General features: G+C 37.4%; 1 protein-coding gene and 1 pseudogene across 1 annotated transcript in view; both read right to left on the reverse strand.

Moving 5' to 3' along the window:
* The window catches only part of MACROD2 (mono-ADP ribosylhydrolase 2), a 2,173,194-nt gene that overhangs the window by 1,383,641 nt on the left and 768,543 nt on the right, over positions 1-21,010 (reverse strand). The window lies entirely within an intron of this gene.
* LOC126010777 (60S ribosomal protein L21-like) lies at positions 4,255-4,794 on the reverse strand (annotated as a pseudogene).

Genomic DNA, 21,010 nt, shown 5'->3' on the forward strand with positions numbered 1-21,010 from the left:
CTTCCTTCCTTCCTTCCTTCCTTCCTTCCTTCCTTCCTTCCTTCCTTCCTTCCTTCCTTCCTTCCTTCCTTCCTTCCTTCCCTCCTTCCCTCCTTCTCTTTCCTTCCTTCCCCCTTTCCTTTCCTTCCCTTCCCTTTTCCCTCTTCCCTCTTCCTTTCTTCCCTTCCCTTCTTCCCTTCCCTCTTCTCCCTTCCCTTCCCCTTCCCCCTTCTTTCTCCTTTTTCCCCCTTCTCCTTCCTCTTTGCTTCCCTTTCCTTTCCTTCCCTTTATAAATATATGCTAGACAGGTAATTCTCAATTGGCCTTCAATAGTTCAAGGTTAAAGGGTTGAGAGCTAGGAAAAATAGTTCAAAGAATCATTATCATTTTTTCTTTTATTACCGTAAAAATGATGTTTTTCAGTATTTCTATCCACTAGAGATATTCTAAAAGGACAAAAGTATAAATTAATTAGTTCATGAACTCAATCTACATTAAGTGGAATATTTCTCAATCAAAACTTCTGATTTGATCATCAATGGAGGTCTCAAATGAATAGATCTTTAATTTATTTTCATGAGTTTATACATATGATTAAGAAATAAATTCTATAGAATATCAGTCATTAAAATATTCTTGTAATCATAATTGTTTTAATTTACAGAGACTTCAATAAAAGTATTTCTATTATTGGTCAATGGTAAATATCTAGATTTTAAGAAACACAGCCAAATTAACATTTTAAAAATGTATTCTGTATTTTGGGAAACCTCTTCACATTATTTATGCTTTGGGCTTGAAATTTCTAGTGCTTTTTTTTTTAATATTACAAAATTTTATTCCATACATAAAAGAAGTGAAACACTGTTATGAAACATCTGATGATGAAGACAAATCACTTTGGCTTATTTCAAAGTGCAGTGTACTCATACTACCCTCACACTCTTTAAGCATGTTCCATTCTTCATTTTGAAACTTGTCAGAATCATGATAAAATATTATAGGAGAAACTGAGATGAGCTTTCAGATAAGAGCAAAGAGTAAAGTGAAAAAGGGTTTCTTACGCTTTCCAAATGACCGTCCTTTAAAAGAACTTGTGAAACATTTTCAATGATGGAACATCAATGTTTTTAGAACTAGCTTAACTCCATCTTTCTTTCTTTCTTATTTTGTGTTTTTTTTTATTTAGTTTTAATATATGTAGTCACTTGACTGATGTTAGTCCTCTCCTTTTCCCCTAATACAAATAATAAGGTACAGATAAATTTCTCCCCCCTGAAAAAAAAGAATAGGAAATATATGAAAGACTTGGTTGACCTCATTTAATAATCAATTTACCTCAGATAATTCGCCTTCTAGTTTCAGTTAGAGGGATGAGTAAGAAAAATCTTTTGAGAAAATGAGGAAGTGGAAAATGTTTTCTATCATTTTCACCTCTGTTGAAGAAAACAGTATGTAAGGAAGGTGTGGTAGTTTTTGATAAACTCTATTCCAAATTTTAGAAAATACCAGCTTATATCCACTGATGAGAGAAAAAAAACCCCTTCTTTTTCTAGTACTCTAATACTAGTTTTCTTCCTTCAAAATTCTGACCCTCTGATAACAATCTAAATTCTAAGTGCTCAAGGCTTTCAAGTCATTGTCAATTTGGGACCACATTTATTCACAGATCACTACAATAAAAGAATAGAAGTTACTTAGGGACCAATTGTGAGCCCTCTCAAACTATGATAAACATTATTTTATGGGAAATGGGAAACCTCAAGTGACCCGATCTATATAACTTACATGTATATGTCAACTGGAGATGGGCCAACAGCCATTACCAAGATCATATTGCTTTGTCTTACATGCTGGCATTCCAAAGGCAATGTAATTTAAGACAAAAGTTGGTTTTTGAATGTCCACAAAGTACTAAGCTTAAATAAAATTCTTTCATTCTATCTTTCATTCCATCAGACTTGTGTTTTAAAGTATTAGGAAACCAAAAGAAGTTAAAAAATCACAAAAGGAAATGCAAATTAATCTACAACAAATCATTTAACAGGTGCCTAAGAAAAGAATTTTATTGCTACTGACATTAACCATTTGGTTATCACTGATCTTATTCTCTTTGTGGGAAATATATGGTTATCTCCTTACAACTTAAGAGTCACACAGTAGGGGAAAAAATAGCTCAAACAACCCCACATTGCTTAAAGGAAAAATGCACTGCAATGAGTCCCCTGCTCTGAGGTTATTAGGCCAAGAGATGGGATCTTATATTTCAAGATAGCTTTGTGTCTGACCCATAGCATATGGTTTCTATTACTGCCAGACCATGGCCACAAAGACATTTCTAATCCCTGTGAAAAATTTGATTCCATGTCTCCTGCTCAGTTGTATGTCAGAGAGGACAGTTGAAGTTTGGGGGGATGAGGAGGGGGCAAAGGGTGGCTGGAGAGATTTTTATCCTTGCCATCCCTTTATATAATATGACAAGGTTGGTAACAGAAACCTTCTCACTTCTGGTTTCTCTTTTATCTTACAAACCACTTAATGCTCATAAGGGACACAGTTCACACTCCAGTGTATCATGTTTAAGCTCTCTGAAGATGAGAAACAGCTTTATCAAGAGTGACAATTCTGCCATTCACTAATCTGGTTTCCAATTTTTTTAAGAGGGAGATAAAAATAAATGTATTCTATTTAATATGTCTTAACACAGCAAACAATATTCTATGATGATTAAAAAAAAGTTTACAATGTGATTTTGCAGAGATATTTACCTGTCGGAATTATAGTTGTCTCTAACTGTTAATAATAAGGATAAGAATTAGTAACTAATGCAAGTTATTTCACAAGGCACCTTTAATCCACTCAGATTAGTCAGACTTTCAATATGAACATAATAAAGTTCTGCTTTATTAGATTTCACAATTGACACTTTCTCGGTTTTTAATATAACATAAAATGTGGAACCATTGTCTTGTCTTGTAATGAAGTTTTCTACAATTAATTATGAGCTCCTAACATACCCTAGTTTTATAATAGTCAATTTGCAGTGTCTCTCTGGGCACTGAAGGTAATAGTCCCTAACAAAATAAATTGTCAAAAGCTTATATTCTCACATACAAATAGTTACAGATATATAAGCAAATAGTCCAGATAAGCATTTTAACTTTGGGGGGCATAGGAAAAAAATGTTCTACCCTTCTTTGTTTTCTCTAGTTGTAATACAAGGTCACCGGTAGAGGGAAAATGAATTTCATTAATATGGAGAATTTACATGACTATAAATTCTACTTCTGTTAATTTTTGCTTTTGAGGAATCATATCCAGAAGTTCTCGGGAATTTTTCCTAGCTCTATATGTAGGGGTCATTCCTGGATGTGTTAGAAGACTGTATGTGGTGCTAAGGATTGAATGGGGGAAAGTCATATAAAAGGCAAGTGCTTTGATTCCTTAACTTCTCTACATTTCTCTCGACTACCTAATGAGTGTAAATCCTAAAGAAAAATCAGGCAAGCCTGTTGTATACAAAAATAGTCTCTCTCTCTTTGGGGGGGGGCGGTGGTCACACCAGCAGCACTCAGGCGTTACTCCTGGCTATATGCTCAGAAATCTTCACTGGCAGGCACAGGGGACCATATGGGATGCCAGGGTTTGAACCACCATCCTTCTGCATGAAAGGCAAACGCCTTACCTTCATGCTATCTCTCCGGCTCCACAAATAGTCTCTGTTAAGGAAATGAGATAAGCAAGGAAAGAAAAGAGAGAAATTTCACGTAACAAGGAGGGGAAGAAACTTTTACTCTGAGTATAAAACAAGATGAACTTTCCAGACAGGCAGGTATGTTCGCTGATAAAACAACATGGGGGATATATCATTCAAACTCTGTTTATCAAGGTCATGAAAATGGAAAATAGGAATTTTATCTTGAAAAGAAAATAATGTTTTAAATTTTTTTCTTATTTTTATTACATTTCATTTTATATATTTATTTTTGTTTTTATCAGCCATACCCCATGACACTCAGGGGTTACTCCTGGCTATGCGCACAGAAATCGCTCCTGATTTGGGGGACCATATAGGAGGGCAAGGGATCCACCGGAACAGTCTGTTCTAGGCTAGCATGTGCAAGGCAGACGCCTTACTGTTTGTGCCATCACTCCGGCCCCATTATTTATATTACTTTTATGACTTCATACAGAATTAGCTCTTTTTGAAATGTATCATTTTAATTAATTTTTGGTTGTGCCTCTTTTTTTTTTCTTTTGATAGTTCAGAGATCTTTTATTTTTAAAAAATGCCTCTCATGCCATGAATTCATAAGGAATGGGTTCCAGCAGCTCAGGCTCCTTTCCATTGGTTCTCACAAAGTGTGCTTCTCTGGGTGGAGCAGGCTGGCGCTTCAATTGAACCCAAGTTCCTTTCTCTTTGGCTTCTTTCTTTTTCTGATCATTTTCCTTCACCCGCTTCAGGAAGCTGTCTCGACTTTTAGAGAGCTTAATATGCTCAATACGAACATTAATTCTCTTGGCAAGAATCTTGCCTTTGACTTGTTTATTTACAACAATGCCAACAGCATGCTGGGTAACATTGTAGACTCTTCCAGTTTTTCCATGGTAACATTTGTGGGCCATTCCTTTTTGAACAGTGCCCATTCACTTTATGTCTACAATATCACCTTTCTTATAAATCCGCATGTACGTGGCCAAAGGAACAACTCCATGTTTTCTAAAGGGTCTAGAAAACATGTAGCAGGTGCCCCTCCTCTTTCCCTTTGTGTTGGTCATGACTGTGATTTACTGGAAAAACTGGAAGATGGCGGTCCCGGCCAAAAGGTGGTTGTGCCTCTTACTTAATATTTTTAGTCTAAAACTAAATTTCTTATTTTAGTTTTTTATATTTTAGTTTTTTTGGTTTTTATTTTTACCTCAGAGCAGAATTCCATTCTTTCTAGTTCATTTGGAAGACTTCCAAGGGAAAATAAAATTCCCTTACATCTCCCACTGGAGACCTGAATGTGTCTAAATTAAAATACCATTTAAGTAAATGCAAAAACACTAATAAAATTAAATGCCAGGACCAGAGTGATAATGCAGCAGTAGGGCATTTGCCTTGCACGCAGCTGACCCTGGACGGACCTTGATTAGATCCCAGGAGTTCCATATGGTCTCCAAAGCCAGCAGCAATTTCTGAGCACATAGCCAGGAGCAACCCCTGAGTTGCCTTTGACTTATTTATTTACAACAATGCCAACAGCATGCTGGGTAACATTGTAGACTCTTCCAGTTTTTCCATGGTAACATTTGTGGGCCATTCCTTTTTGCACAGTGCCAAACAGTGGTTTTTGGGTGTGGCCCAAAAACCAAAATAATAATAATAATAATAATAATAATAATAATAATAATAATAATAATAATAATAAAGTTACATGCCCTGGTGGAACATGATAGAAGAAAATCTTGTGTTCCATGTAAAAGAAGAGAATTTGTCCTACAAAAGTGTGTTAATTTCCTGGATATTGGAGAAAATAGTTGATCAAAGGGATCATTTTACTGAATTTATTGGATAATTCAATTGATAATAATTCCATTGCATTTAAAATATTCTTTTGTAATGGTTACGTCCTATCATCCCCAAATATTGGGAACTTTAAAGTTAACTTAAATTTTAAGAAATTTGCAAAGAAATATTACTGGGAAGGAATACATGACCAGAATTTGGTCACTTATCTATTTATACTGTGACTGTATTATACTAGTAATACTAAACTGATAAATTATACTTATTTCCAATGGTAGAGTTCAATATGATTGTCCTCACTGGGAGATTAAAAAATATATATAAATGAATTTGAGAGTTAAATACAGAATAGTCTCACTCATCTTTGATATTTAAGAAAAATAAAAGAAGAATAGTAAAATACCCAGAGACAATAATGATGAGGGCCAGAGGGATCAGACTATGATTTGAAGCTTATCCCAAAAAGTAGTAAGTGCAGTTAGAGAAATAACTACACTAACAACTACCATGACAATGACAGAGAGAGAGAGAAGAGAGAGAGAGTGAGAGAAAGAGAGAGAAAGAGAGAGAAGAAAGAGAGAGAAGAGAGAGAGAGAGAGAGAGAGAGAGAGAGAGAGAGAGAGAGAGAGAGAGAGAGAGAGAGAGAGAGAGAGAGAGAGAGAGAGAGAGAATGCCTGTCCTGAATACAAGAAGGGTTGGGAGAGGCGGTAATTGAGTGACATTGGTGGCAGGAAAATTGTATTGGTGAAAGGTTTTGTGCATTTTATGGCTAAAATTCAATTACAAACATATTTATAACCATGGGGTAAAATAAGGATATTTTTTATTGATTTTAGGGATTTGAGGCCACTAAATTTGATCTGTTTGAGATGTTTCATATGATACCCATTTTATATATTTAAGATAATACCCATTGACTGTTGTTTTCAAAAATAAAATGTGTGGTTTGGGCTGCCATATTAATATGTTAATTTGGATTAAAAATAATAAAAACAGAAAAAAAAAAACAAGATGCTTTGTTTGACAATGTTTAAGACAGTATGAGATCTACAAAGAAATGGTTACCAGATAAAGGTGCAAGTAATGACCAATGACTTCATAAATTACAACTTCTAATAATGGCCCTTTCTAGAGCAATGGTTGTTAAAAATTGCTCTAGCACATTTTTTGAAAAGATGCCAACTAACTTTGACATTGTCTTTGTATACTTGCAGCAAGGTTGACTCGCCTGAATCGTTTTTATTTTTCTTTCTATTATTTTATACTTTCACATTGACGTTCAGATTTCTGATTTTAGATTTCTGATTCTGTTTCCTGATGGATTAAGGAAATTCAATGTAAATTACTGACCTTAAATATCATTAACCTAAGGGCTAAGATGAGGGTTACCAAATTTCCTTGAAGTCAAACTTTATCTTATAGGGTACTTTAGTTAGCTTTACATTATACTGTCTGACCAAAACAGAATCTGTGCCTTCACATAGAGGCCAAGATTGTTAATTCATATTGCATATGTATTTCATTTTTATATATAACCCTTTCCGCAAACAGAAGTTTTCTCACATATACTCTATCTTTTCCTTGTGTGTGTTTTCTTAAATTTTTATTTGTGTTTGTTAAAGTGTCATACCTGATGTTACTGAGCTTATTCCTGACTCTATGTTCAGGGATCACTGCTGGAGGTGCTCAGGGACCATATAAGGTGGAGGGGACGAAACCAGGGTAAATCTCAAGCAAGTCAAACACCCTACTGGTTATGCTAATATTCTGACCATATTTTCGGATTCCTAAACCTGCCAAGTAGAGTGCTCTTCAATTTTACTACTCTCCTTTCCCTCATATGCCCAAGACTCAAATGAGATGAAATGTGATAGTGGAAGAACAGCAATAACAGGAAATAATGGAGCTTAGATAAAACAGTTGTTAGAGAGCAGTCTATGCATAAATAGTATCAAAACTGAATGTAACTATATTCTATTTAATTTTCTATTACCCTTCTATTACCACAGAAGGGGGAAAGTTAACTTCAATCTGTTTTTATATATATATATATACATGAATAATATATTATACAATACATTATGTAACACATTACAGTACATAATCATATATATTTAATATAACATATTAAGATACATTGTATGATATATGTAATAATATATTGATGCATTATATTATAAATATCCTATGATTATATGATATATATAAAAAATAGAGAGATTGATTAAATAGAAAATATGTAAAAATTAAGAAGCTTAATAACCTATATTTTCTGACATATAATTATCTCGTCTGGTCCATTCTGAACAAATTTTGAATAAGTAGTATTGGCTCATGATATTTTACCAAAGTCATTATTCCACTATCATGGCCAAGCATTATTTTTATGATTGAATTGATTTATGTCCAAGCATACCTTGCTTCCCCTTAGGCTATGAAAATACTTATCTTAAAGTTGGTCACACTAAATACTTTCTATTAACTTACTTTCACTTCTAATTTTTCTCTTAGAGGTTGGATTCATTCACTTAAAAAAAAAAACACTAGTTGCAAGGGTAAAGGTCACAAACCAGCATTTCTTCTCAAAATATCTCCATTTAAATGCAAATTTTGGACTTTATCCTAACCTTTAAACAGTTATTTTGTAGAAATGCAAAAGGTAAGAGTAAATTGTGTATCTTAATATCTATGGAGTAGTATTCTATTTTATTTAGCTTCTTTTATGCTATATAAACCATATATTTTAAAGGCTTAATAAAATTCTTCATGGGTAATAAGATTTTTCTCAGAAAATTCAACTAATGCAATTTAAATGTAGAACCTAATCATTTTTTAAATAATTTTAATCATCAGAACTTGCCACAATTTTTATTATAGTATTTTTACTTAGCACATGCAAGTTACAGAGCTATGGCATTCATTAATGATAAATAACTCAAATGTTTTATTACTGTTAAAGCTAATTTAAATATATAATATAATAACAAATGCAAAATAGAAAGTGTTTCCTACTAGTACTTCAAAATATAATAATTAAAAATAGCAAAATACTACTGAATGAGCTGACAGTTATGTGCTAGTGACTTAAAGTATAATCAAAATGATTAAATATTTAAAAGGGAAAAAAAGCTATTTAGAAAATGCTAAAACATTCAAAGCATTAAATCAACTTAAAACTTCATTATTATTATTATTACCAGAATTAAATTTCTTATGATGTGAACTTTGATACAGAATCATAAAAGCACATTAGAACTGCTGCTTTTTTAATGCCTTACTATACAGTCTAAGAGTCATTTAGTGACTTTGGCATATCTCCTCAACCTCCTTGGATTTTTTTTTTTGTAGCTGTAGTGGATAGTTTCCTCAAAGCAAAGCAAAAGTGGTATTTTCCTCAACTTTTCTCCCTTAGGGAGAATAAGTTCCTCAGTATTTTAGCTTTTATCTAGTATAGATTGGATGTATAAAGCTCTTGGTAATTTTCACCACTTTCTAATTGAGGAATATGTACATATTAGTGATTAAGGCCTAATTCTCTGATCCCTTTGAACTGTTTCATCTACTTAAGCCTTCTCTACTTATTTATATAAATATATTTACTTTAAGATTAAACTCATATACTATAGCCCTACATCCACATTCCAAGCACTTATAATCACTTATGAATGTCATGGAGTGTGATGTGGTTATAGATCATTTCCATAATCAGAAAATCTACACGATGGCATCATTTGGATAAATATCATTAAGACTGTATTCTATACTGTTCTTTAGAGGACTTGTAGTAGTATTTAACCTTAGATGCACACATCTACTTTATCAGGTATTACCTAATAGCTGTTCACTTTTTACTTCTTCATTAAATTTTCTGGGATGACAATTAATAAATGACCTATACACAAATCCTTGAATCAGGATCTGCTCTGTGGATAACCTAAGTTAAAATAGGTATCAACTCAACAGTTCTGATCCTGCATTAGTTACAAAACAGAATAGGATTATAATCATAATAAATAAATTATGTGAATATATCCTTTCTACCTTCATCTCCCTTTACTACTTCCTTTACTACTTCTGCAAATATCTTATATCCACTGATTTAATTGGCTGAGGGAGATAGCAAGGATCTTTAATTCTCAATGAACAGAAGCATATGAGAGAACAAAATTTTTTGCCTTCAAGTTTTATTGGGGACAGAGACTTGTGATAGAATAAAGGAGTATAAGACTAAGTATAGGGAGACAACTTATAAAACACTGTCATGGTTGACTCCCAAAAGAGAGTATAATAAGGGGTTTAAAATCTCAAATAGAACTCTAAAATAGATTCTGGCTATGTTAAATAGTGCCACAATAAATATAGGCATGCAGAAGGCTTTTTTGTATATTGTGTTCCTAGGGTATTTCCCTAGGAGTGGTATAGCGGGATCATACAGGAGATCAATTTCCAGTTTTTTGAGGAGTCTCCATATTGTTTTCTCTAAAGACTGGACGAAACAGCATTCCCACCAGTTAATGAGAGTTAATGAGAGCAGTTAATGAGAGTTTCTTTCTCCCCACATCTTCACCAGCACTGATTATTCTTGCTTTATTATTATTATTTTTGATGTGTGCCAGTCTCTGTGGCATGAGATGGTACCTCATTGTTGTTTTGATTTGAATCTCCCTAATATTAGTGATGTGAAGCATTTTTAATGTGCCTTTTGGCCATTTGTCTTTCTTTTTTGAAAAAGTGTCTGTTCATTTCTTCTCCATATTTTTTGATGGGGTTAGATGGTTTTTTTGCTAAGTTCTATCAGTACCTTGTATACAAAAACAACCCTGCTGCCCAACAACAGATGAGTGGCTAAAGAAACTGTGGTACATATACAGTGGAATACTATACAGCCATCAAGAAAATGAAGTCATGAAATTTTCCTATACATGTATGGACATGGAAACTATTATGCTGAGTGAAATAAGTCAGAGGGAGAGAAACAGACACAGAAAGGTCTCACTCATCTGTGGGATTTAGGAAAAATAAAAGACAATATGGTAATAATACCCAGAGACAATAGAGAAGAGGGCTGGAAGGACTGGCCCATGATATGAAGCTTACCACAAAAAGTGGTGAGTGCAGTTAGAGAAATAACTACAATAACAATGATCATGACAATGTTAATAAGTGAGAGAAGTAGAATGCCTATCTCAAATACAGGAAGGAGGTGGGGGAAAAGGAAAGGGGGGGGCATTGGTGGTAGGAATGTTGCACTGGTTAAGGGGATTGTTCTTTTCTATGACTGAATCTGAATTACAAACATTTTTTGTGATCATGGTGCTTAAATAAAGATATTATTATTATTATTATTATTTGGTTTTGGGGTCACACCTGGCGGTGCTCAGGGGTTACTCCTGGCTGTCTGCTCAGAAATAGCTCCTGGCAGGCACGGGGGACCATATGGGACCATATGGGACACCGGGATTCGAACCAACCACCTTTCATCCTGGATCGGCTGCTTGCAAGGCAAACACCGCTGTGCTATCTCTCCGGGCCCAAAGATATTATTTTTTAAAAAATTAAGGAAAAACTAAAAAAGTCTACTAAATATAAAATTACTTTTGCTTTTTTATTGTTTTGGGGAGGGCACTATCAGCAATGTACTCATATCTCAGAGTTGTATGGGGTTGGGGTTTTGGGGAAGAGGTTACTCCAAGCAGTTCCCAGGGGACCTTGTGGTTCAAGGGTCCCTGCATGCATATCAGCCTATCAAGTTAACTCTTTGACCCTAAAATATTTTTAATATTTTTAAAATAATATTAAAGAAAAAAGTCATTGATTGTGATAGCATTTTTGTATGCAGCAAAACAAAAGCTGGTGGATGTTTTAGGCCTAGTTGGATCACATAAATATTTTTTTTAATGTAATTTTTATTTTGATCCATAGTGGCTTACATATTGTTGACGATAATATTTTAGGTATATATTTACATAAAATCCGGGGGGATTCCCATCCCTAAATTGTCCTCCCTACACCTCCGTTTTTGTCCTACCTCCCTTTTCCTCTTCCCTCTCCCCCAGGGCGTCTAGAATATGTGGTCCCCTCTGTATCTAACCTACTACTTAGTAGTCTTGCATCAGTTTGGTCTTGATGTCTCCCTGATTTCCCCCTCTAAGTGGGGGCAGGGCTAGCTAGTTCAAGTTGCGTGGTTTTGCCTGAAAAGGTGAAAATATATAAACTGGGGGTAAAAGTCTAATACCCCGAAGATGGGCAGAATCCTTCTAGAGGTTCTCATCATCGATTTGGGAAATGAGTGAGAGAAAGAATGTGAAACACTCCACCAGTACCAAAAAAAGTGTCAAATATCCAGTGAGGACTCCAGCTATATCGATAAGCACCACTAAAGACAGATAAACAAAATAAAACAAAACAAACAAAAACCAAAAACAAAAAAAAAAAAAAAAACACGCCGTGGTCTTGAAATAAGAAACCTGGCGTAGCCCCTCTCGAAAGAAAAGGAAGAGAGAAAAGAAGAAAAGTAAATAAATAAATAAATAAATAAATAAGGATATCTGGGGACAACGATTTCAATAATCACATCCAAACAGAGAAATCGACCAAAATAGCTAGGTAAATAAAAATAATAACAATAATAAATGAAGGTAATATATATATACATATACATATACATATATATATATAAATGTCCAAGGTTTTGTGTTTTTTTCTTTTTTTTTTCCCTTCTGCCCTGGCACAGTAAATATTGGGGTCATTCGAAAAGGAATTCACTTGCCCTATGCGATATGGGGTTTCTCCGTCCTTGGAGTATACTGTCATGGGATCAACTCTAGTCTTTGTTCAGGATCATTACTCTCCCGGTGGTGGGTTTTTTTATTTATTTTTTTTTTTTTTTGGTGTGTGGAAGACTTCTGCTCTGTCCAGGGTGATGCAATCAGAGCTCTGTGTTTAGAGGTCTCAGTATCCGTACAGATCCTGAGATGGGACTTATGGTGAAGTCAGTCTTTGTGAATCTAGAGGTTCTGTTACCTCAGTGCCATTTTAATCCGTCTTCTGTGGTTGGTGATCTTAGTCTTTGCCCTGAACCTAGGATGGCATCTAGGATAGCGTCTTTCTTTGTGCTTCCAGAAGCCCCTTTCCGTTACAATTGTCTCTGTCGGATCTTTGGGACTGAGGATCATGCTTATTGTGCAGGTCTTAGTTCAAACCCTAGACTAGGGCTTTTTTATTGGTCCCAAGATGTATACAGTCTGGTCGTGGTTCTCGTATCCAGTCATCTGTAAAACACAATCTTGGCTTTTGGACCTACCAAAGGGTGCCACGTCTTCTGGTTTTGTCTTGTCGTTGGCTGGTGAGGTAGGCTAAACTGCTCTGAGGTCAAGTTGTTCACATTTTCCTCATTGTCGGGGTATCGTGTTTAGGCTGGCCCTTGTTGTTGACCCTGCAGTACTAATGCTGTCCCAGATGGAGTTTGTTTCTTGCAGCTGTTGTGAAGAGCTGTGCCGTTTCTATGTCTGGGATCCAGGGTTCAAGGTTGGTTGAGTGGTGTCTAATCACCTGAGGTCTAAGTTGATTCCACATGACATATTTTCAAGGTAGGAGATAACCCTGTATTGTAAACAACTATGAGTTCCTATCTTTAGTAGATAAACTCTCTTTTTTTTTTTATATGTAAGATTTCCCCTTTATTTAGTGTGCCTTTGCAGAGGGAAGTGGTGCTCCATTATACTGTCGGTGTATTTGTATTGGACAGAGTGGGTAACAAAAATAGGTCGCATACCCAAAAACGATTTAAAAAAAAAAAAAAAAGAAATAAAAGTGTATGTGGCCACAAATATATATGTAGGGCAAACATTTAAAAAAAAAAAAAGAAAAGAAAAAAAAAGAGAGAGAGATAAAATGGGTTAGCGAAATTTTTAAAGGACCAAAGTGGTGCAAGAGACTACTTTACATTTGGAGGAGAACATGTAAAGAGGTGGTGTATTACAGGTCTTATGCCTATGTTGAAAGTACAGTTTTTCCCGTTGTCTTTTGGATTTTCCTTGTGGTGTGTGGGTTCCCAGGCATCTTCCAATCACTCCCCCTGACCTTCTTCATATTGGTAAAAATTTGCGGCAGGGAATTCTTGGAGGAGTTCTTGCATTGGGGATACTATTGGACCTAAGTCCGGTTTCAGGAAACAGTCCACGTTAGGGGGAGATGGTAGGGAGGGCCTCGTAGCATGAGTCTTCAGGGAAGTTGGCTGTCTTTTCTTGCAGGAGATGAGGTGTGGGATTGGCTGGGTGTCCCCTCGCCTGGTTGCTGGGTACTGGTTCGTTGGGTAGGAGGTCGATCTTGATGCCTAAGAGATTAGGGACTGAGGGTGGAGAGTTTTAATATGGTGGGAGATCTGGATGGGATTGAGGGGTGATGGGATAGTTGGATTTCCGGGGGGGGGGAAGGGGAAGGTATAAGGGAGGGGTATGAAGGAAGAGAAAAGAGAAAATACCGTAGAAAGGGAGAAGAGAAAGGGGAAAAAGTAAAGAGAAGAATAGAAGAGAAAAAAAAAAGAAAAAAAAGAAAAAAGTAGCGAGAAGAAAGGAGAGAGTAGCAAGGGAATGCTGGTTTGGTTGAATGTGTTCGATGACTAGAGCCTGTAGTTTAGGTCTGTACGTCGTCACACGTACTGCTTTGGTGGTCTGACTGGTCCCGTGCTTCAATTCCTAAAAGAAGGTTTAACCTAGACATAAAGTCTATGTTAAAGAGTTTTCTTGTGGCCATCTCGTCTTGCAAACAAGGTATGGTATCTCGTGTGGTATCCCGAGTTGCCATCTTAGTTTGTCCGCCCTTTGTATCTAAGGGTGCCTGTGGACAGAAAAGCTGAGAGGTTATTTAAAATGTAGCAAGGTAAAGGAATTAAAACGTAGTGTTATGGTATATTGCCATTGCAGTCCGTGATTTCCTGTGGTGTTCTATACTTGTGTTCCTGTTTACGATCTCTAAGGGATTATTGTGAGCTTTTGTTGTGGGGGTCTGATTACGTACCTGTTCTCTCTATGTTGCTGTTTCTGTTGTTGCTGTTTTCTTTGTGGTATAATGAGCCGTCAAGAGTTTGCGTTGTTCCTTTTTCATGTATTTTGGACACTGCTCCCACGTATATGTTGACTATTACAGTGTTCAGAGTTTCTACCCTGTTAAACCCTGTTGTATGATTGTTAGGTATTAGTTGTGTGTAAAATATATGTTCTAGGTGTTTCAGAATAGTGCTACCATTCTGTGTTTTTCTTTTGTCTTCTGACTTACTTCGTTTAACATAACATGATCTAGGTCCATCCATGTTGCTGCAAAGTCTGTGATTGTATCATTTCTAACTGCCATGTAATATTCCATTGTGTATATGTACCACATCTTAATGATCCATTCATCCGTTGTTGGACATCTAGGTTGGTTCCAAGATTTGGCTATTATACTGAGTGCTGCAATAAATAGTGGGGTGCATACGTATTTTGGAATGAATGTCCTTCCATCTTGTGGATATATGCCTAGGAGAGCAATTGCTGGGTCAAATGGCAGCTCAATTCTGAGTTCTTTGAGCACTCTCCAGACTTTCCTCCATAGGTGTTGGACTAGGGGGCATTCCCACCAGCAGTGGATGAGAGTTCCTTTCATACCGCATCCCCGCCAACAAAGGTTGTTTCCATTATTTTTGATGTGAGCCATCCTCACTGGTGTAAGGTGGTATCTCATTGTTGTCTTGATTTGGATCTCCCTGATGATGAGTGAAGGTGAGCATGTTTTCATGTGTTTGTTGGCCATCCTTCTGTCTTCCTCAGAGAAGTGTCTATTCATTTCATCTCCCCATTTTTTTATGGCTTTATTTGGTTTTGGGGGGCTCAGCTTTCTGAGTGCTTTGTATGTTCTAGATATCAGCCCTTTATCTGATATGTCGAGTGAAAAGATTTTTTCCCATTCTGTTAACTGTCTTCTTGCATTAAGTAGGGTTTCTTTTGCCATGCAGAAGCTTTTAAGTTTAATGTAGTCCCATTTGTTTATATTTGATGCTAATGTTCTTGCCATTGGTGCTCCATTCTCAAAGACCTTTTTGATGTATAGGTCTTCGAGTGTTCTACCTATTTTATTCTCGATAAACTTTATAGATTCAGGTCTGATTTCAAGGTCTTTGATCCATTTTGAGTTAACTTTTGTATAAGGGGTGAGGTATGGGTCAATCTTCACTTTCGTACATGTGGTTTTCCAGTTGTACCAACACCATTTGTTGAATAGACTTCCTTTGTTCCATTTCAGGTTCTTACCTCTTTTATCAAATATTAGTTGGCTGTATATCTTGGGGTTTATGTCTGGGAATTCTGTTCTGACCCACTGGTCTGAAGTCCTGTCTCTGTTCCAGTACCATGCTGTTTTGACTACTATGGCTTTATAGTATAGTTTCAAGTTAGGTAAGGAGATGCCTCCCAGCTTTTTGTTTTTCAGTATGTTTTTGGCTATCCTGGGTCTTTTGTGGTTCCAGATAAATTTTATGATTGATTGTTCTATTTCTTTAAAGAATGGTGTCTGGATTTGGATAGGGATTGCATTAAATCTATATAGTAGTTTGGGTAGGATAGTCATTTTGACTATGTTAATTCTACCTATCCATGAGCATGGGATGTTTTTCCAATTCTTTAGATCGTCTTCAATTTCTTTCTGAAGCATTTTGAAGTTTCCCTGGTATAGGTCTTTCACTTCCCTTGTAAGGTTGATTCCTAGGTACCTGATATTTTTTGATACTATTTTAAATGGTATTGTGTTTTTAATCTCTCTCTCCTCGATTTCGTTGTTTGTATATAGAAATGCTACTGTCTTTTGTGTATTGACTTTGTATCCAGCCACTTTGCTGTATTGGTTAATTGTTTCTAGGAGTTTTACTGTGGACTCTTTAGGATTTTCGATGTATATCATCATATCATCTGCAAATAGAGATAGCTTGTGTTCCTCTTTCCCAATTTGGATTCCTTTGATTCCCTTCTCTTGTCGGATTGCTATTGCTAGGACTTCTAGGGTTATATTGAATAAGAGTGGAGAGAGTGGACAGCCTTGTCTAGTTCCTGACCTTAATGGAAATGCTTCTAGTTTCTCGCCATTAAGTATAATGTTGGCTGTAGGCTTTTCATAGATAGCTGTGACTATCTTGAGGAAGGTTCCTTCTAACCCTATTTTGCTGAGTGTCGTTAACATGAAAGGGTGTTGGATCTTGTCAAATGCCTTCTCTGCATCGATTGATATGATCATGTGGTTTTTGTTTTTCTTGTTGTTGATGTGATGTATAATGTTGATTGATTTGCGTATGTTGAACCAACCTTGCATTCCTGGTATAAATCCCACTTGGTCATGATGTATGATCTTTTTGATGAAGTGCTGGATTCGGTTTGCTAATATTTTGTTGAGTATCTTTGCATCTATGTTCATTAGTGAGATTGGTCTGTAGTTTTCTTTCTTGGTGGTATCTTTGCCATCTTTGGGAATGAGTGTGATATTTGCCTCATAGAAGGAGTTAGGGAGGATTCCTGTTTTTTCTATGGCTTGGAAGAGCCTATGGAAAAGTGGTAGTAAATCTTCCCGGAATGTTTGGTAGAATTCACCTGTAAATCCATCTGGGCCTGGGCTTTTGTTCTTAGGGAGTTTTTTAATTACATCTTCAATTTCCTCTGAGGTGATTGGTCTGTTTAGGCTTTCTAGTTCTTCCTTTTCCAGTCTTGGAAGAGGGTGTTTGTCCAAGAATCTGTCAATTTCTTCTGGGTTCTCTATCTTAGCTGAGTATAGTTGTTCATAATATGATCTTATGATATGTTGTATTTCTTGAGGTTCTGTTGTAATCTCTCCCCTTTCATTTGTGATCCTACTGATTTGGGTGTTTTCCCTCTTCTTTTTGGTGAGTTTTGCCAGTGGTTTGTCTATCTTGTTTATTTTTTCGAAAAACCAACTCCTGGTTTCATTGATTTTTTGTATTGTTTTTTTAGTTTCTATGTTGTTTATTTCTGCTCTGGTTTTTATTATTTCTTGCCTTCTGGTTGTGGTTGGATTTCTCTGTTGCTGTTGTTCCAATTCTTTGAGGTGATCTTTTAAACTGTTGGTTTTGTTATTTTCTTGTTTCTTGACATAGGCCTGTATCGCTATGAGTTTCCCCCTAATTACTGCTTTTGCTGTGTCCCATAAATTTTGACATGTTGTCTCTTCATTGTCATTTGTCTCAAGGAATCTTTTTATTTCTTCCTTGAGTTGTTCTTTGATCCAGCTGTTGTTGAGCAGCATGTTGTTTAATCTCCAGGTATTGGTTTTTCTCCATTTTTTCTTCTTGACATCGATTTTGAGTTCTGTTGCATAGTGATCTGAAAGGGTACTTCTAATGATCCTTACCTTTGTGGTCTTATATAGGTTGGTTTTGTATCCCAAGACATGGTCTATTCTGGAGAAGGTTCCATGTGGGCTCGAGAAGAATGTGTATTCTGCTTTCTGGGGATGGAGGGCTCTATATAAGTCTATTAGCCCCAAATCTTCTAATTTTTCATTTAGAGCTCTTATTTCTTTGCTATTTTTCTGTTTGGTGGATCTGTCCAGTGGTGATAGTGGAGTATTGAGGTCCCCTACTACTATCACATTTCCCTTCATGTGTTTCTCCAGGTTTACGAGCAGTTGCCTCACATATTTTGCTGACTCTACATTGGGTGCATAGATATTGACCAGGGTTAGTGTTTCTTGATCTAATGTTCCCCTGATCAGTATGTAGTGACCCTCTTTATCTCTGACCACTTTCTTGAGGTTGAATGCAATTTGGTCTGATATAAGAATGGCTGTCCCTGCTCTTTTTTGTTTTCCATTGGCCTGAATAATTACTTTCCATCCTTTGATTCTAAGCCTATGCTTGTCCTGTAGCTGTAGGTGTGTTTCTTGTAGGCAACAGAAGTCCGGTTTATTTTTCCTAATCCAGTTCTCTACTATGTGTCTTTTAATTGGAGAGTTTAGTCCATTAACATTTAGGGAGATTATTGAGAGAGAGGACTGTTGTGCAGTTGTGTTGTGTAGGGTGGCTTTTGTTACAATCGGGGGTTTGGATTGTGTAGTTCATCTCTGAGTAGGTCGTTTAGGATCGGCTTTGTTTGCACAAATAGCTCTAGTTCGGTCTTGTTTGAAAATGTTTTCAGTCTGTTCTCCCATATGAATGATAATTTTGCCGGGTATTGGACTCTAGGTTGGAAGTTTCTTTCATTCAGTCGTTTAAATATGTCATTCCACTCTCTCCTTGCTTGAATTATTTCGATTGGGAGATCTGGTTTGATTCTTATGTCCCTACCTTTGTACTTGAGGTTTTTTTTCTCTCTTATTGCCTTAAGAAGTTCCTCTTTCTCTTTGTTTTTTGCCATTTGGATTACTATATGTCTTGGTGTAGGTTTATTAGGATCTATCTTACTAGGAACTCTCTTGATTTCCTGGAATTGCCCTGAAGTTTCATTCCAAAGGGTGGGGAAGTTCTCTGATATTATCTCTCTGACTACTTGTTCTTCCCCTTTCCCTATTTCCTCCCCTTCTGGTATACCCACGATTCTTAGATTGTTTCTTTTGTCCTTGTTCATTAGGTACTGGACTTTTCCTTCCAGTGTTTTGCCTTTTATTTCTTTGTTGGTTTCTTGGTCATTTTTTGTTTGCAGTTTTCCTTCGAGTTCTTCGATGTGTTTCTCCAACTCTGTGTTTCTGCTAGTAAGGCTTGTTACTTTGTCTGTTAATTCCTTCACTTCTTTTTGAATGAACTTTCTCATACTCTTTAACATTTCTTCTTTAATTTGGGTGATTCGTTCCTCCATAGATATCTTATACTCAGTAGCTAAAGTTTCTCTCATTTCTTTTATTAGTTCTTGTGTTTCCTTCCTCATTGCTGCTTTTAGGTCACTTTCCCACAAATCTGTGCGTTTTGGCGGACTTGGAAATTTGTTAGGGTTTGTCTCCGTATCTTCAGATCTTAGGGTTCTCTTTGATTTACCCATATTTCCTTGTGTTTATTGGTGTGCTTTGGAGAGCTGTTTCTTCCAATTTCAGTCTGTTTTGATCCCCTGTGGTGTGGGAATGGGTCCCCTCCCTGAGGGTGGATCTAGTGGTACTGTTGGGTGGGCTTGCCCCGGTTTGGCTCCTCTTGTGCTCTTTTTGTGGCCTGATTCGTTGCTTTGCCCTATTGTTGTCAGCTATTTCTGGGAGGCAGGAAATACCCGACGGGGGGCGGGCACGTTCACGCTGTCCGCGTGGGTGAGCAGAACTTCCCTACCTTCCTGTGGGCAAAGGACCCCCAGCAGGAGGAAGGCAGCCGGTCGCACGGTCGGGGCAGGCGGGAGAGACTTCCTTACCCTCCCGGGAGCAAGGGAACCCCAGCAGGAGGCAGACAGCCGGTCCCACGGTCGGGGCGGGTGGGTGGGATTTTCTTACCTTCCCTGGGGCAAGGGAACCCCCGCAGGAGGAAGGGAGTCGTTCACGCGGTCGGGGAAGGCGGGAGGGACTTCCTTACCTTCCCGGGGGCAAGGGAGCCCCAGCAGGAGGAAGGCAGCTGGTCGCAGGGTCGGGGCGGGCGGAAGGGACTTCCTTACTTTCCCAGGGCAAGGGAACCCCAGCAGGAGGCTGGCAGCCGGTCGCGCGATCGGGGCGGGTGGGAGGGACTTCCTTACTTTCCCGGGGCAAGGGAACCCCAGCCGGAGGAAGGCAGGCGTTCGCACTGTCAGGGCGGGCGGGAGGGACTTCCTTACCTTTCCAGGGCAAGGGAACCCCAGCCGCAGGGAGGCCGGCGTTCGCGCGGTCGGGGCGGGCGGGAGGGACTTCCTTACCTTCCCAGGGCAAGGGAACCCCAGCCGCAGGGAGGCCGGCGTTCGCGCGGTCGGGGCGGGCGGGAGGGACTTCCTTACCTTCCCGGGGGCAAGGGAACCCCAGTCGCAGGGAGGCCGGCGTTTGCGCGGTCGGGGCGGGCGGGAGGGACTTCCTTACCTTCCCAGGGCAAGGGAACCCCAGCCGCCGGGAGGCCGGCGTTCGCGCGGTCGGGGCAGGCGGGAGCCACATAAATATTTTTAAATGTTCATTTTCTGGAAAAGATACTGTTTTTAAATGTCAAAACAGAAGCATTTTTTTTGTGGGCTATTAAAGTCCTTGGACCTTATAAATCACTATGATAATTTATTAAACTGGTTACTCCCTGCCAATTATGAAATCCTCTCTTATTTACTTTAATTATAATTAGTTTATAAACTTCTGAGTGTGATTGTCTTTGCCTGTATGTTGGAATTTCAATAAATCAATAGCTATACTATTTATTGATTTTTTTAGTTCTATACACACATACATATACTTTATCAATGTGAATAAATAAAAATAGCAAAATTTTACTTGAGATATATTAATATAAAAATAACAAATCAACAACATATTCAAATTTGGTATTTGAGTGGTTTAGTAAGAGTCACATTTTTAATTTTTTTTAAACTTGAGGCACTGTGATTTAACACTATACTGTTCATG

This window comes from Suncus etruscus, chromosome 6, assembly GCF_024139225.1.
Source record: "Suncus etruscus isolate mSunEtr1 chromosome 6, mSunEtr1.pri.cur, whole genome shotgun sequence".
NCBI lineage: Eukaryota > Metazoa > Chordata > Mammalia > Eulipotyphla > Soricidae > Suncus > Suncus etruscus.